The sequence below is a fragment of the Planococcus citri genome, chromosome 5 (assembly GCF_950023065.1).
Source record: "Planococcus citri chromosome 5, ihPlaCitr1.1, whole genome shotgun sequence".
In the NCBI taxonomy this organism is placed as follows: domain Eukaryota; kingdom Metazoa; phylum Arthropoda; class Insecta; order Hemiptera; family Pseudococcidae; genus Planococcus; species Planococcus citri.
The window spans coordinates 57,241,276-57,259,356 of NC_088681.1; positions in this window are offsets into that span (position 1 = coordinate 57,241,276).

The following is an 18,081-nucleotide window of genomic DNA, read 5'->3' on the forward strand; positions in this document are numbered from 1 at the left end:
AACTTAGATAGCCAAGATTGAAAATAAAATAATTATAATACCGAATTCATTTGTATTTTTCTCTAAATTGCAGACAACCATGCTGATTTGCATACCCACAGACTCGAACAATTTGCCAAAAATCCCTTCTGAGACTGCACCTTCCAAGAATCCCGAAATGATAGTGAATGACTCGCAAGTCGATCCTTTACCATGGGAACCCTTCACAGAACAAGTTTCCAATTTATTATCACCAGATATCTTCTCACAGGCTGATCCATTCACCTACCTCTTCTCCAAATTGAAAAAAATTACAACAGATTCCTGGAAAAAAATAAGTTACAATATAATACGACTTTTGGGGCAGAAAAAGTTCCCTGAACCATACACTCCGTACGCTAAAGTTATGTCGTCACTTCTAATATTATTATTACAACTTGATGATGAAAAAAAATTCATACAAATGGTTCAAAGTGCCTCCAAATCAAGTAACCCCTTCAAGCCACTGGATTTGTCTATCATGGAGCCGGAATTATCGCCTTTATTCTCATCATATATCTTCACAGACAACGATCCACCATATCACCTTTTAGCCAAATTATTAGCAATACCAGAAAACGAAATCTCCAACAAAACGATTCGACTCGAGAATCTGTTGAAAAATCGACTATTCCCTCGGCGATACTTTGGCTACGCGAAGAGTCTTCTTGCGTTATTCAAACAAGACTTTGTTTTTCATAACTTGAAAAATAATATTGCCAAAATTCAGTCCGAACTATTGATAAAGTCATTGAATCAGGATGAACAAAATCATGAAAATAGTGTTTGGGAGAACGACGAGTTTGAAAACAAACTATCCAATGAACTGGATTCCACACTGAATTCGCAACCTTTGCAACAAAAGGTCGATTCTTCAACTAGTGATGGCAAAGTTGTAGATCTTCTACGACAAAAACATTTACACAACGATGTGGTGAAATTTTTATCCCCCGATATGTTTTCTCAGACTGATCTGGTCACTTATTTCCTCAACAAAGCAACGAAATTGAGCCGAGATGATATTCGTAACACGGCTTATTTTTTGTCACGTTATTTAGACGACGACAAGTTTCCTCCTAATTACATTCCTTATGTTGAACTTGCATCGTCACTTTTATCTAGTTTAGTGGAGCTCAATGATGTCAACAATGATATTCGTGACATTCGAATAAAGATAGCGACAAACTACTATTCTCCTCTGACATTCGATATGTCCACAATTGATGCCGAATTATCAACCCTATTTTCTCCCAAAATTATATCAAAAGCAGCATATCCTTCGTTTCTGGTTTTGAAAGCATTAATTGATGTTCCAGAAAACGAAATTCCAAACATTGTAACCGGATTGAAAAATATTGAAAAGAATAATCGACTCTTTTCTCGATATAGGAGCTATAATACACATCTTCAGGCATTTCTAGACCAAAAACAGCATCTCATTTTACGTTTGAAGGATGATATAGCTGAAATGCAGCGTATTGTGATGCTTAATCCAGCTACTTCAGTCAGTTGACAAACTCCATAGTCTACACGTAGAGAAATTGTAGAAATCGATCAACGAATTCAGTTTGTGAGCTCGTCACACTTGCTGAGTTCATTTTTGTTTTAACCTAAATAGGTATACTTTTGGCTTTTTTTTTCAGTTTAGATATTTTTTAAAAATTATTTATGTAAAAGTAGAAAAACCACGACTTAAATAAATATAAATATTTTTCGGATTTGTGTCCTACCTATTTAGTTTTGAGTAAAAAAAAAACACATTTTCACAAAGTCTTGCTTTTTTTTCAGAACAAAAACTATTTTTTTGTAAAAAAATCGCAAAAGAAGCAATGTTTTATCAAAATTACTAAAAAATCTCATTTTTTTGACAAAGTTGCGAAAAATTAAACTACTTACTTACTTTTTTGTCAAAACTATAGAAAAGTACCATTTTTTGTAAAAATTTCCGAAAAGTCTTGCTTTTGCTGCTGCAAAAAATTTCCCTTTTCTGTCAAAATTGCCGCAACATCAGCTGTTCTTTATCAATATTATTATAAAATTTCATCGTTTTTGTCTAAATTGTCCAAAAAAACCTACTTTTTAGTCAAAACTGTACAAAATACACATTTTTTGATAAAATTGCCAAAAAAGCTTTTTTTTTGTTAAAACTGCCAGAAAGTTTGATTTTCTTTGTCAAAGTCCCAAATAAAATCTGTTTTTTTTCTTGTCTTAATTTTTCTGAAAAATCTCACTTTTTTGGCCAAAATTACAAAAAAAAAAAAAAAGTTTGTAACATAACAGCGGAGAGAATGCTATTGGGTTAATTTTGAAGATTGGTTTGAGGGGTGGTTAAGGTCAGAATATATTCACAAAGAATAGACGTATTGTCCCTTATGGTTTTCCTGGATAGCCTACAGAATTCTCCCTAATTTACTTCTACATTAATGTAGTCTCACCTGTTATAAATATCAAGTATAGGATCAACAATATTCACAACTGATATACTAGTTGGAGTACCTATTTAATTGAAGGCATCTGCAACAAAATAAGAACTCGGAACTACTATATCTACACTTGTATATTTACGGTAAATTTACAAATGTACACCTTATAACAACACATAGATTAGCTAGATGTAATTATAACTAAACTGTATCCCAAATTAATAGAGACTATACACATAACACAACAGTGATGAGAAGGAATCCTTGTTCACAGTAGACCTTTCAAAATAGTAACATATATGACAACAGTTTAAGGGCTTTACATAAAAAACATATATTGCAACAATTAATAGAATCACATATCACAACATGACACGCACAAAGGGCTTAAGTATTGATCAGGTACCCAAGATTACCATCTTTGGTCACCTATAGTGTGAGGACATACATAAGCATAACAGACCAAATTCTCCTTTGCACATATTTCTTCGCCGCAGCTAGTTGTGCAGTGACGAGAGAAAGTTCCAGTTTGGTGCATGAAGTCTCGAAGTGTTCCAGTCATTTGGGGGTTTGGCTTAAATGGGAGTAACTTAACACATAGACCAAGGAGGAGAATAATACAGTCACAATCATAGTATCATGTACTGGCATGGATGCTACCTCACAAGTTCTATCATGATTACGATGAATAAGACTTGTCTTTTTGTCAAAATTGTTTTAAAAATCTGTTTTGTTAGGTAATAAAAATGCAAGAGAGTCTTACATTAGCTAATCGGAAATCAAGTTTTTGCCGGAAAATCATTCTGCGGGAGGGATGGTTGTTTGGTGAATAATATTCGAGAAATCGGATTCAAGAGTTTAGTTGAATTTTCGAAATTTACAGAAATACTTAGGCACAAGGAACATATCTTAAAAATATTCATTTTTAATTGTCTTCTTGAGGCTCTAAAACTGCTCAAAACTATCCGAAGCCACTTCCAATCGACTTCAAGGCTCAAAGATAGGACATGAACAAAATTTCAGCTTTCTAGGTTCATTTGGTAAAAATTTGGTTTGAAAAACATTTAAAAATTTTAAAAGCCACAAAACATGAACTCCTTCCATAAAAAAACATCATTTTAAGGCTTCACAAAACCATGTTTTCAAAAGTATTCGCCCTCAATTTGCTCTTGCTTGTCCTCGTTCTTATCACAATCAACTTCTTAAAAAAAAACATGGTTTTTAGACCTCTTGAAATGAAATTTTCAAAAGCTTTCTCCATTGCTTCGTTCGAGCCAATTTGTTATTTATTTTTTCAAACCATAAAATGAAAATTTTAATGTCATTATGAATGTTATTCCTATCAATTGGTAAAATTGGTATTTTACCTACATCAGTAGGTAAATTTTCAGTCAAATCCCTTACCCCTCCCTTTCTCAAAAACCCTATATGCCCTACATAGTTCTGTCCTTAGAAATGGGGCCAATAAAGTACATTTCCCCGGGTCCACATTGGCTATCAACGGCCTAGTATCTATGCTTTTTTATGATTAAAATTGGTAAATAGAAGAAAAATTACTTGTACACAAAACACATTTGGTCGAAGATTTTGGCGTAACATGCAATGATTTTGACATAGAAGATGCACTTTTCTTCGGCGTTAACGTAGTGCTTTTAGTTTCCTTCGCATCGCTGATTTCGGTTTTGGTTTCGGAATCAATCGGATCTAACAAATCTCGATTGATCGGTAAGGTAACTCGTTGGTCGCAATCTTGAAGTTTCTCGTTGAAAGTGACATCTTTCGAAATAGCAATGTCATGTTTCACTGGAATGTAAACTCAATACTGCTCTTCAGCACCATCGTACCCGATGAGGTAACCTTCGAGTACCTTTTTATCCAGGTTTCGACGTGACTGGATCGGAACGTTGACGTAACACTTCGAACTCACAATTCGAAGGTATACCAAACCACATCTCATAAGGATTGAACCTTTGATCAATGATTTGCCTACTCGATTCAGCAAATACGAAGCGGTGGTAATGAGTTCAGCCCAGATTTCAACCGGATTACTTACTTAATTTATGAAACAAAAAAAATCTATAACCCTAAAACGTCACTTTTACAAAAAAAAAAAAATCATCAGAAATATGGGTTTTTGAAGTTTTAGATTTTGTTTGGGGGGGGGGGGTGATGGCTCTAATTTTAGACTCATTCAATAATTTCTGTGTTTTAAACGAAAAAAAAATTGTGGGTCTGTATTGTGTGTGGGAGAGGGGGTCACAGCCTATTCTCTTGGCTACCATTTAGGACTATTTAGAGCTCTCCAAGGGTTTTTGGGGCTTCCTCAGGGCCTCAAAAGTAAAATGACCACATTCGGCTCTCTTATCTTACTAAATTACTTGCTTATTGAGGTGGCAAATTTTTTTTAAATCGAGAAGAACCTTTTTAAGGCAACTTTTAAATTCTTTAAAAGAAGTCAAGAGTTCTCAAAATGGCGTGATTCATTTTTTAAAAAAATAAAAATCATAAAAATATGGAAAAAAATTAACGAATTTGATGTAAATGCAGGTCGATGGTCCAGTTGCGTCTGACTTGATATTTTGCGAAAAACGTTTTTATACATAACTGAAACTGACCTCTTTAATTGACATCAGAACTAAAATTTACTTCAAAATACTCATCAAATGTCAGAAAGTGATTGTGAAGATCCCCCAAAATGATCTTCATTAGTTACTTTGAAACAGCTAGGTACTCAATAACAAAAAAGTACCCAGGCATATGGGAAGAGAAAATCAATCTCCCATAGTCCTGGAGTGCTATAAGCTGAATCATTCATTAGGAAATTTTTCATTCTTTTAAAGAGCACGTGTTTCATGATGTAAAAGCTCCGAAACCACGAACGTCAATCATTTCACAATTTCAAACACACAACAAACAATTATCTAAGCAGTAAAAAAAAAGTTCTGATATCTATGAGACGGTCTTTTTGAAATTCGCATCGGCAGTCAACCATTAGCAGCGCTAAATGGCCTGCAATACAGCAATTAAAAAACAACTAAACACGTCAATTATTCAAATTGATCACTGCAGGAGAAAAAAACGAATAATATAAAAACCAAACAAACTTTCATCATTAGGTATATGTTTTTTTCTTTTTTCCTCTCTTCAACGTTGAAAAAAAGTTCACGATGATGAAAGCCATATCTATAATATACGTAGCTGCTGCGATGATTTTAATCAGAGTAAGTGGTATCTACATTGTTTATAGTAATTGAAGGACGTGTGAAATGTTAATAATAAAATTTTTAAATTGCAGATAAATGTACTGGTTTGCAAACCTGCAGACGTGGACGACTTACCAAAACTCACTTCAGGGACTGAATATTCCAAAAATTCAGAAATCACCACAAAAGGCTCAGATATTCAACCATTACCGTGGAAACCATTTTCAAAAGAAGTGTCCGATTTACTGTCTCCAGATATCTTCTCACAGGCTAATCCGTTCGCCTATCTTCTTGCCAAAGTGAAAAAATTATCGCGAGACACTTGGAAAAAAATAGTACAAAATATGGCGGTACCTATGATTAAAGGACAATTTCCTCAATCGTATATTCCATACACTGAATTTACATCGTCACTTATAACATGTTTATTACAACTTGATGGTTTGAAAGAATCGACGCAAATCATCGAAAAAGCCTCCCAATCAAGCAATCTCCTCAAGCCACTGAATATGTCTGCCATGGAGCCAGAATTATCCCCAATATTCTCTCCTTTCATCTTCTCAGACCACAACCCACCACTTCGTCTTTTGGGGGAATTACTAGCTATGCCAGAAAAAGTCATTTCGAACGTAACGATTCGAATTGAAAATGTCTTAGAACATCGTCTATTTCCTCGACGATACTTCGCCTTCACAAATCTTCTTATGCAGTTTTTTATACTTCAAACACATTCGCTTCGAAGTTTGAAATGTGCCATTGCGAAAATTCAGCCTGGACTCAAGATAAATTCACCAACTCGAGTCGACCACAACGATGCTGATGGTGATTCGAAGGATGATGAATGTGATCTTCAATTTCACGACCAACCTGAACTTACAAATTTATTTTCCGGTGACCCGGATGATACATCGGCTTCGCAAACTTTGCAACAAAACGATTCTTCTCTCGATGATAACCGAGTTGTGGATACTCGAAAACAGAAATATTTTAATATCGCTGGGGTAAAATTTTTAACGCCAGATATGTTCTCACAGACCGATCCGTTTTCTTATTTTCTCAACAAAGCAACGTCATTAAACTATCAAAAAATTCGAGAAATGAATTATCATTTGTTATATCTATTGGGCCAAGGTCAATTTCCTCAATATTACATTCCATATGCAGAACTTGCCTTGTCACTTTTATCATGTTTAGAGCAGCTCGAAGATATTAGCAAAGATATCCGCAATGCTCGGATCGAAATGAGATTGCACTATGCCTCGTCAAAAGAAACATTAGACATTTCCACGCTCGATCCAGAATTATCAGCACTTTTTTCTACCGACATCACGTCAAGAGCAACGAACCCTTTGATTCCACTTTTGAAGACATTAACTGATATTCCTGAAGATGAAATCACTAATGTAATCAAGCGATTACAAAGTATTCGAAAGAATCGTCGATTTCCTCGACTGTTTTGGAACTATAATAAACATCTTTGCGAATTTATGGTGGAGCGTAAGCATCGTCTTCTACGTTTGAAAGATGATATCGCTGAAATGCAACGGTATGTGATGCTGAATTCAGCAACTCCTACTGGTTAACAAATTAAGTACCTACTATACATAAGAGCCTTGTAGGGATTAGGTTCAATTTGTAAACTTGAACTGCATAGATTGTTCTAAACCACAGTACCTACTGTGAAGACCTTGGTATCTTCAAGTACGTAGGTTACATAGGTAATAAGTACCTATAATGAAATTTACGCACCTAGATACCTATTCAATGTGATACTCGTATTCAATTTAAATTTTGTCATTTAATTGAATAGAAATTACTTACCTACTTAATTAAATTTAATTTAAATAGGTAGTTATTTTATTAAAACTTGATTTATTATAGGTACCTACTTATTCTAGTTCATTTCATTCGATGTAAATAATCATCTACCGTAAACTGGGGTAACATTGAAGGATTTTTCAGAATTTTTCATGTTTAGAGGTATGAATGGCGGAGGTAGGGGAAATGTGTGTGGTGCTTTTGATAAAGCTATGTCAGCACTATGTTTTGGCGTTTACAGAAGTTGTCTACCTTTTTCCTGTCAGGCGCAAAAGCCAAAAGAAGTGCCCTTCAAAGTTACCCAGCGTTTGGGGTAACTTTGAAGGCCCCTTGAAATGTGCTCAGCTAAAGGTCAAAAATTATCAAAAACATGAATATTCACTTCTTGGTCACTTTATACGCATCAAGCACTTACAAAATGATCAAGATTCACAATTGGATTTATGAAAGAGTGCTCAAAAATGATAATCTGAAATTTTTCTATGTTTTCAGGCGTTTTTCATGCATTTTGGCCAATTTGACTGAATTTCGTGATTTTTCAACAATTTTAGATCTGTTTTTCAGGTTTTCACATCGTTTTTAACAAGTTTTCAAGCATTTTCATGCATTTTTGACCAATTTCACTGAAATTTCATGATTTTTTTATAGCCTTCAAAGTTACCCCAGTTTGAATATTATTTTTTTTCTCCTCAGGGAAGAAGTTTGGCACATGAACAAATGCGCTAATTTGTAGTCAGGAGGTGTACCAACACATCTATAATGTCACTTGACTCATTATTTGAAAATTTAAAATTCCAGACACCAAGCTTTTCACATTAATTAAAATTAATGAAAACACCACTTTTTTTCACTTGCTTTTTTATTGGTGTTGGAACCACTACTTGAAAATGATAAAATAGGAAAAATAACTGCCAAAGTGTACTCTGTCCATTCCCGGTATCAAAATTGCTCCATTCCTCATAGTTCCACCGCCATGGAGCATAACGTGATGAAAAACCACACCCTTCAATGTTACCCCGCGATTTCAATGTTGCCCCAGTTTACAGTATTGAATTAAATATATGTAATTTGATACCTATTAAATTAATTTTGATATTGAATTAATTTGTAATGAATTGGAGAAAGTGCTCAGTAAGCACTGGTCAAAGTAATAAATTTTAGAATTCAGTTTTGGCCTTTCCAAAGTTGTTTGAAACTTCTGCAGAAGCTTGAAAAATCGCAGGATGCTTCAAAATGATTCAAAATCTAGCAGTTATGACTTTTTTTACATTTTCAAAAATTTTCCAAAAATTAACTTTTGAACCTGAAATTCTGGTCAAGGAATTTTAGGATAGGCCTGTGGTGATCTCTACCTTGATTTCGTTCAAATTGGGAAGTGCTAGTTTGAAATTTCCTCTGTTGATCAAGAAAATCAGGCAACAATGAATTCATGGTTTTCAGCATATTTGCAGAAACATTGCTTTAAAACCCAACACGATTTGTTTTGATGTACATATAAGTGAGTAACTACATACACATGTTTTGACAAAATTGCCAAATAAGCTTCTTTTTTGTTAAAACTGGCAGAAAGTCTGATTTTCTTTGTGAAAGTCCCCAACAATAAACTGTGTTTTCCTTGTGATATTTTTTCTAAAAAATCTCACTTTTTGTTTGGCAAAATTACAAAAAAAAAATCATGCTGTTTTATCGAATTCCCATAAGGACTCGTTTTTTGTCAAATTTGTCAAAAAAAATTGTTTCGTACTAAAATTGCAGGAATTTCTTCTTTCATATTTTGGAAATTGAGTTTTGAAGAAAAATCATTGGGGAGAGGGATGGTCCTTCGACGAATAATATTCGAGAAATTGGATTTTAATTCGGTGGAATTTTTGACATTTACAGAAATACTTACAAAGAACATTCAGTAAAATTTTGTGGGAATTTCAAGGCTCTAAAACCACTCAAAACAGTTTGAAGCCATATCCAATCAATTTTGGGGCTCAAAAGTAGGACACGTACCTACGTATCAAATTTCAGCTGTGTAGGCTAATTTGGTAAAAAATTAAGTTTTTTGCATTTTTGATCTCTTTATTTTCAAAAGTTCGTCAGAAATCGCGAAATAATGGACCTATTCAGATGATTTCTGTGCTTTAAACGGGGGGGGGGGGGGTGGTGTGGGGGATATGGGTCTGTATTGAGCGTGGCAAACAAGGTCATAGCCAATTCCCTTGGATATCATTTAGGCATGTTTACAGCACTTAAATGGTTTTTGGGGCTTCCTCAGAGCCTTAAAAAAAGTAAAAGAGTCCATATTCTGCACCATTATCTTATTAAAATAGGTACTTTCTTACTGAGGTAGAAAATTTTTTGAATCAAGGAAAACCTTTGAAGGCAACTTTGAAATTCTTTAAAGGAAGCCAAAAGTTCCCAAAATGGCATGATTCCTTTTTTTTTTTTTTTTTTTCAATAAAAATCACAAAATATGGATAAAAATTGACGAATTTGTTGCAAATGCAAGTTGATGATCCAGTTGAGTTTTGAGTCTGGTGTGATACATTGCGAAAAACATTTTTATAACCAAAATTGGCCTATTTGGCATTTTAAAATAAGTCCTCGTTAAATGTCAGAAAGTGATTGAAAAAGATCCCTCAACATGATCTTAATTAGTTAAAATTTGAAACTGATACTCAATTGCACAAAAGTACCCAGGTAAATGGGAAGAGAAAATCAATGTCCCGTAGACCAGACCTGCTGAAAGTTGAATCATTCGTAGGAAATTTTTCATTCTTTTAAAGAGTACGTGTTTCATGATGTAAAAGCTCCGAAAAACACGAACGTCAATCATTTTACATTTTCAAACACACAACAAGCAATTACCTAAGCAGTAAAAAAAAAAATTCTGGCATCTATGAGACGGTCTTTTTGAAATTCGCATCAGCGTTAAATGACCTGCAATGCATACAGCAATTAAAAAACAACTAAACATGTCAATTATTCAAATTGATCACTGCAGGAGAAAAAAACGAATAATATAAAAACCAAACAATTGCTTGCATCATTATATTATGTTTTTTCTTTTTTCCTCTCTTCAACGTTGAAAAAAAAATTGACTACCATGAAGACCGTATCAATAATATACGTAACTGCTGCGATGATTTTGATGAGGGTAAGTGATCAATCGTTTATAATAATTGAAGAAGGACCAGTAAAATGTGAATAATAAAATCTCTAAATTGCAGATAAATGTACTGGTTTGCAAACCTGCAGAAGTGGATGACTTGCCGAAACTCACTTCAGGAACTGAATCTTCCACAAACTCAGAAATTACCACAAATGGCTCGGATATTGAACCATTACCATGGAAAACATTCTCAAAGGAAGTATCCGATTTACTGTCACCGGATATCTTCTCACAGGATGATCCGTTCGCCTATCTTCTTGCCAAAGTGAAAAAATTATCGCAAGATACTTGGAAAAAAATAATACAAAATATAACGGTACCTATGCTTGATGGACGATTTCTTCAACCGTATATTCCATATGCTGAACTTGCATCGTCACTTTTAAAATGTTTATTACAACTTGGTGATTTGAAAGAATCGACGCAAATCATTGAAAAAGCTTCTCAATCAAGTAATCTCTTCAAGCCACTGAATATGTCTGCCATAGAGCCAGAACTATCCCCAATATTCTCTCCTTACATCTTCTCAGACCAAAACCCACCATTTCGTCTTTTGGGGGAATTACTTGCAATGCCAGAAAAAGATATCTCGAATGTAACGATTCGACTTGAAAATGTCTTGGAACATCGTCTATTTCCTCGACGATACTTCCCCTTCGCAAAACTCCTTAAGCAGTTTTTTCGATATCACACACATTCGCTTCGAAATCTGAAATGTACTATTGCGAAAATTCAGCCCGCACTCAAGATAAATTCACCAACTCGAGTGGACCACAACGATGCTCAAGGTGATTCGAAGAATAACGAATGTGATCTTCAATTTTACAACCAACCTGAACTTAAATATTTATTTTCCGGTGACCCGGATGGTACATTGGATTTGCAAACTTTGCAACAAAACGTTTCTTCTTCTCTCGATCATAACCGAGCTGTGGATACTCGAAAACAGAAATATTTTAATATCGACGTGGTAAAATTTTTAACACCAGATATGTTCTCACAGACCGATTTGTTCTCTTATTTTCTCAACAAAGCAAGGCCATTAAACTATCAAAAAATTCTAGAAACGAATTATAATTTGTCATATCATTTAGACAGAGGTCAATTTCCTCAACATTACATTCCATATGCAGAACTTGCCTCGTCACTTTTATCATGTTTAGAGCAGCTCGAAGATATTAGCAACGATATCCGCAACGCTCGAGTCGAAATGAGATTACACTATGCCTCATCAAGAGAAACATTGGACATTTCCACGCTCGATCCAGAATTATCAGACCTTTTTTCTACCCGCATCACGTTAAGAGCAACGAACCCTTCGATTCAACTTTTGAAAACATTGGTTGATATTCCAGAAAATGAGATCACTAATGTAATCAAGCGGTTACAAAGTATTCGAAAGAATCGTCGATTTCCTCGACTATTTTGGAACTATAATAAACATCTTTGCGAATTTCTGGAGGAGCGTAAGCAACGTCTTCTACGTTTGAAAGATGATATCGCTGAAATGCAACGTTATGTGATGTTGAATTCAACAACTCCAACTGGTCAACAAATCACCTACATAAGAGCTTTGTAGGGATCGAGTTCTGCAATATGTGAACACTTAGGTACCTATATTTGATGTGATACTCGCATTCAATTAGAAACTTATTATTTAATTGAATTTAATTTACTTAATTATGTTTAATTTAAATAGGTACCTGGGTATTTATTAAAACTTCATTTGTTGTAAATAATTACCCACTTAATTGAACCAATTCAATATAATTTAGTATTCAATTTATTTTGATATTTATTTCATTTCATTTGAGTTTGGTGTGTTGTTACCTTTCCTGTACTGTTAGTACATAAGTCGACTTTGTAAATGCAGCAATGCTGCCTATTGCAAAAAATAAAGTTGATTTGATACTTATGACACAGGTGACCAATTTTGAAGCTATTTTTTCTTCACAATTAATGGAAAATATCAGAGGAGGTGTAAACCATAATTTTGATAACATTTTGCGACCTTCTGATATCAAATTTTATATCAAGCCAATTTTCTTGAAAATCAAGTTGGGTCCATTACCATGGCAATGTATCTACTGAATTGGTCAGTCAAAATTATTTTTACTGACACATTCAGTAGATTTTTCACTGTTTTGCAGTAAAAAACTACTGCTTTTAAAAAGGCAAAATGTCGTGACTGCTAAGCAGTGAAATTTGACTGTTTCAAATTCAGAGAGTAGTTGGGGAGAGAGGTCGGAGTACAAGGAAAGAGCGGAAAACATCTGTTTACTTCTTGCTGTAAGGGTGTGGATGCTGCAAGTGTTGAAAAAATTGTAACTTCAACATTGGTTAAAGTAGGGATAATCGACCCCAAAGGTCAGGCCAGATACCTTATGTACCACTAAACGCTTCACAGCAGGTTCAGTATAATTATGTTGCTTCACAGGCACCCAGGTCTAATCCTTATGCTGATACATCTTATGGCTCAATACAACCTACATTGTATGCAGGAGCAGCGGCTTTTGGGGCTTTCCCACCATTGCCTCTGCCAAGTAATAAAGTCACAGTAAAACCAAAAATCGAAGGGTTAGCAGGAAATGTTATTGCTGGAATTCGTTCTCAATTCCCGGATTGTGCATTAACTGGGTCGAAGTATGGTGGACAATCTAAATAATGAAGAGCTAGTGGCAAGTATCAGGGATGATTAATCCTCAAATTGTCATACACAGTGTAACCCCAGATGTTACTCAGTAGATGGTTGCTGAGGCAATGATACGTGAAACTGGTACTGATGCAATTTGCATCTCTGAAACAAACTACCTACATATAAAAAAGCTTCTGCTACTGAAAAAGACCTTGTAACTGAGAAAAACCAAAAATGAACCTTAGAACTTATAACTTTGGTCAGATTCTTAGTGGACACCTTTTTAGTCATATACAGTAACTACAAAACTACAAGAGTGCCAGTTCAAAAGTGAATTTTTGAACAATTCTAGAAAAAGTGAAAAAAATCAAATGTTTAAAGGTGTAAGTATAACGAGTGGTTTTTAGATGGTTTTCACCTGTTGAGTAAATGCATCCAATGAGTGTTCTTATTGAGTACCTATATTATTTAGTATGTAATAGTATACTTATGAGGTAAAATCCTGCAACCCATACGCTAACCAGGTACTATGTAGTAGTGGTCTGCGCGGGTCGGGCAAGCCCGCGGGCTTTCCCGACCCGGCCTCAGTACTCGGGCAAAAAGCCGGACCCGACCCGAAAGCCCGAAACAAGCCCGAAACAAGCCCGACGGGCCCGAGCCCGACCCGATAATAATTTTTCAACACTTCCGATAAATTTCGTTGCAACGTTGGCGTGATGCGACGAGATGGTTTTCCCAACAATAGGCATTATTGTGACATGAACATGGTGCTACACTTCTTTATTTACGAGTACTCACAGCGCATGCGTTGAGTACCAGTTACGTACTGAAACCGGAGCCCGAGAAAGCCCGACAAGCCCGGCTCGGCCCGACCTGACCCAACTTTTATCAGGCTCGGCCAGAGATGGAACGATTACCGATTATAATCGATTATAGTCGATTATAATTGGTCGATTAAAATAATCGGACGGCATCGATTAATCGAATCTTGGCGCTACCTATATTGTACTAATATTTCAGGCTTTTTCATTGGTCAATGGTTAAGTTGCAATGGGCCAAGGTACTGATCGTTCCGCATGACGTCATGTTTTGCTGCGTTTGGCCGTCGATTAATCGATTATTTCCGATTATCTTGAAGAAAATCATCGATGTAGCATCGATTATAATCGATTCCATCTCTGGGCTTGGCCTGCGGCTTTCGGACAGGCCCGTGCAGACCACTACTATGTAGATCTAACCAACTTCCACAACAATTTTTTTTTTTTTTTATTGCAAACACCTTGGACACACTAGGTGCCGAGGGTTTAATTTCATAAAATAGAAAAACAATCTTAATCTTAAGGCTACTAGAGTATTAATACTATCGCTGAAGTAAAATTACAGCTTCACCCCAAGATTAAGACAAGGGATAGGATGTGGAAAGGGGAGAGTGAGACGGATTGTCCACCCATGCCCAAGCCCCTGGGCAGTTGCCTAAGGCCCGGTCCCTGCCAAGTTCCATGAGTCATTATTCACGCATATCTGTCTGACAGCAACCTGAGCCCCCAACCTGTCTCAGGGTGAAGTTTGAAGGGGGAGTGATTTCGCCTAGGGGTGGTTCCAACAAGTTGAGGCGCCTAGTTAAAGACCATGAGGTACATTGGGATATTTGTGGGGTGGTCAGTGCACTTGCTTCTGGCTCCCCACCAACTGTCCACATTTAAGATTGCTATTATTCTCTAATTAAACTATATATAAAAGTATATTACAATTTTAGGTAATCTTGATCCATATACGACATACGTCTTGAACTCAACCTATGGATTTTTGGTTTCTTCTTTTTCTTCTTGGGTTACAATTGTTTTAGGGAATGAAAAAATGTATACATGTTAATGAAAAACACTGAAACCCTATCTACATACATGTGGAAAAATGAGGCAGAAAACGCCCATTAATATTTCTTTGGCACTGATCACCTCTTACAAAGTTATACATATAGAAATACTAGGGGGCTACGCCCCCTGGCCGCTTCGCGGCCCAACCCCCATACTCGTTCCTCGGGCTTCGCCCTCGGAACTCGCTCTTGGGGGCTGCGCCCCCAAACCCCCCTTCGCTCACTCTCAGAAGAGGTTTGCTCCCAAGTATATGCTTCGATTAAAACTTTGGTTAAAATGAAAGATGATAGACGCGAAAGCAAAGCACCGATGATAGACGGATTAACATTATATTATAACATTATTTAGCAATAATATATGTATTGTATCTGTTTCTGTTGAGAATTTCACGCTTCATCGATATGCATAAATCATAATCCTCGCATTGCACTTTTGACTGAAGAATTCCGTTGTTGGAGGAGGAGTGAGAGGTTTGTATGCGCGCGCATGTCGCGTGATCCTGTCTGGAATTACGTTGGTGGTTGTGTGTCTGCTTGTGTGGGTGTATAAGTACACGCACCGTCTTAACGGTTTTCTGTTTCAAGATTCCATAAAAAACGATCAAAATCGCACGATCTGAGCAACTTTTTTCTAATCTGTTTTCACCATTTTACAGAGCATGAAATTTCGAACATTTCCCTCGTTGACAGTACCCATCTAGCGTTTTTAGTTTTCGAGATAATTTAATTCAAAATTGTGTAACTGAAATTCGAAATTTGAATTCAAAATAGCTCAAAAACTAAAAACCCCAGAGGGGTAATGTAATCGAGGGAAATGTTCAGAAGTTAATGCTCTTTAAAATGAGATATTAACCACCCTTCTAGCCTTTTTCGTTCTTGATATATTTGAGAATAATCGAAAAAACGGCAAAAACAGCCCATTTAAACTCAAAATTTGGGCCCTTTAATTTCAAAATTTTTGCCCCCGCGTATTTTTCCTATATTCTAGAGACGTTGAGCTGTCGATTAAAAAAAAATCAGCTCTCTAGGTGCCATAGATCGGGCTCAGGACTTTTTTCCGATTTTTCGGGTATTTTTCGCGTATTTTTGGGGTATTTATTTTTCTTGCAGCTTTATAGGATAGATTTATTTACATCTTAATATGTACTATTCAGTCCGGTGTTAATGTTCTTATCAGGATTTCTGTCTTCCAGGGAGGCTGCGGACTCTGACTGTGATTGGCATGTTCCTGAAGAATTCTATTAAAGAGTGTCTTACCACTCAACACACCGGTTGTCGTGGCGCCATCAGATTCCAGGTTGGTTTCCTGCTGGTCAAATACAGAGGCCCTAGCCATATCTTCATAGGTACACTGGGTTTCATCTTCCGTTATGGTGAGGTTCCCTATATTCGGTGTTTGGTGTACTAAGGGCTTAGTCGGTCTTATTGGTGTGATTTGGTTTTTTTCAAATTGAAGCGTTCAAGTTCAAAAATTCTCTTGTTTGAATGAAAGAATAGTCAGGCTTATAGGTATATGGTTCATCAAGATCCGCCAAAGAATCCGTTTAGAGGTCCCAATAGTCCATTTTCACCAATTTTAGGCTTTTCAAATGTTTTTTTTTTTGAACCATAAAGTCATTTTGCCTCAGTCTTCTGGTATTTAGACTTTATTTGGCATGGTATTGAAGAGGCATGCATAAGTGCGGATAAACTTGACATAAAATTTGCAGATGTACAAATTTGCATGCATGGTGGAGAGGGCTGGGGATGAAATTGATTCACAAATTCAAAATTGGAATCAATTAATAGAGAACCAAAAGTAGTAGATAAGTATTGCATATCAAAAATGCAGTCTGCTGAAGCAATTGGAGGAAAGACGAATTTTTCGTAGTTAATTGAACTTTGAAAAACCTTTGAATTACACTCCCCTATCCCTTTGGAATGATCTAAGGAACTGAGCGTTGGCATATGCATTCGAAGAAAGCTCCAAATGTGCATTTTAAAGGTTTTGACTTTCCAACTCCAACCCACTGCCTTACAGCTTCCAAAAAAATGCCTGTTTGATCCTTTTTAACAGTTTTTGATTTTGTGTCATCGCTGGAGGAACCTAAAATTGGCTTGGTACGCTGAGATTTGGCATATAAATCCGGAGGGTGGGCCACATATCCACTGTTCAATCCCTTTCCGTTCCTACAAAACTACAAAAATGTGAAGGCGAGGCTTATTTTCACTTCAAAATACTCATTAAATGGCAAAAAATATCTGTAAAGATCTTCCAGCATGAGTGTTCACAATTAGTTATAGGTACCTACATTAAACCAGCTACCCAATTACACAAAAGTAGGCGTATAGAAGAAAAAAAGCTAATTTCCTAAATAGCCAAGCTGTACATGTAACATTTGTAGGACATTTTGTAAAATATCAAAGATCAAATTTTTCATCATTTAAAAGTTCCGAAACATTCAAACGTCAATCATTTTGAAATTTCAAACCACAAATATGACAATTACCTAAGCAGTAAAAAAAAATTCTTGTACCCAAAAGAGGCGGTTTTTTTGAATTTCATATCGGCAGTTAAGCATTAGTAGGTAATGGTAAATGGCCCGCAGTGAAGCAGTTAAAATACGACTAAATCAACATGTCAAATTTTCAAGTTGATAACTGCAGAAAAAAAACGAAAACGAACAATATAAAAACTAAACACATTCGCATTTTTCGTTTTTTTTTCTCTTCCACGTTGAAAAAATTAACAACTATGAGAACAACATCAATTCTGTACATAACTGCAGTGATGATTTTAATCAGAGTAAGTACAGATCTAAGCGAGATTATATCCATATCATAAGAAATTTTGAAAGCATGATTGAAAAAATCTTTTAATTCCAGATAAACATGCTGGTTAGCAAACCTGCAGCAGACAAAGACGATTTTCCGAAACTCACTTCAGAGACCGAGTACTCCACAAATTCTGA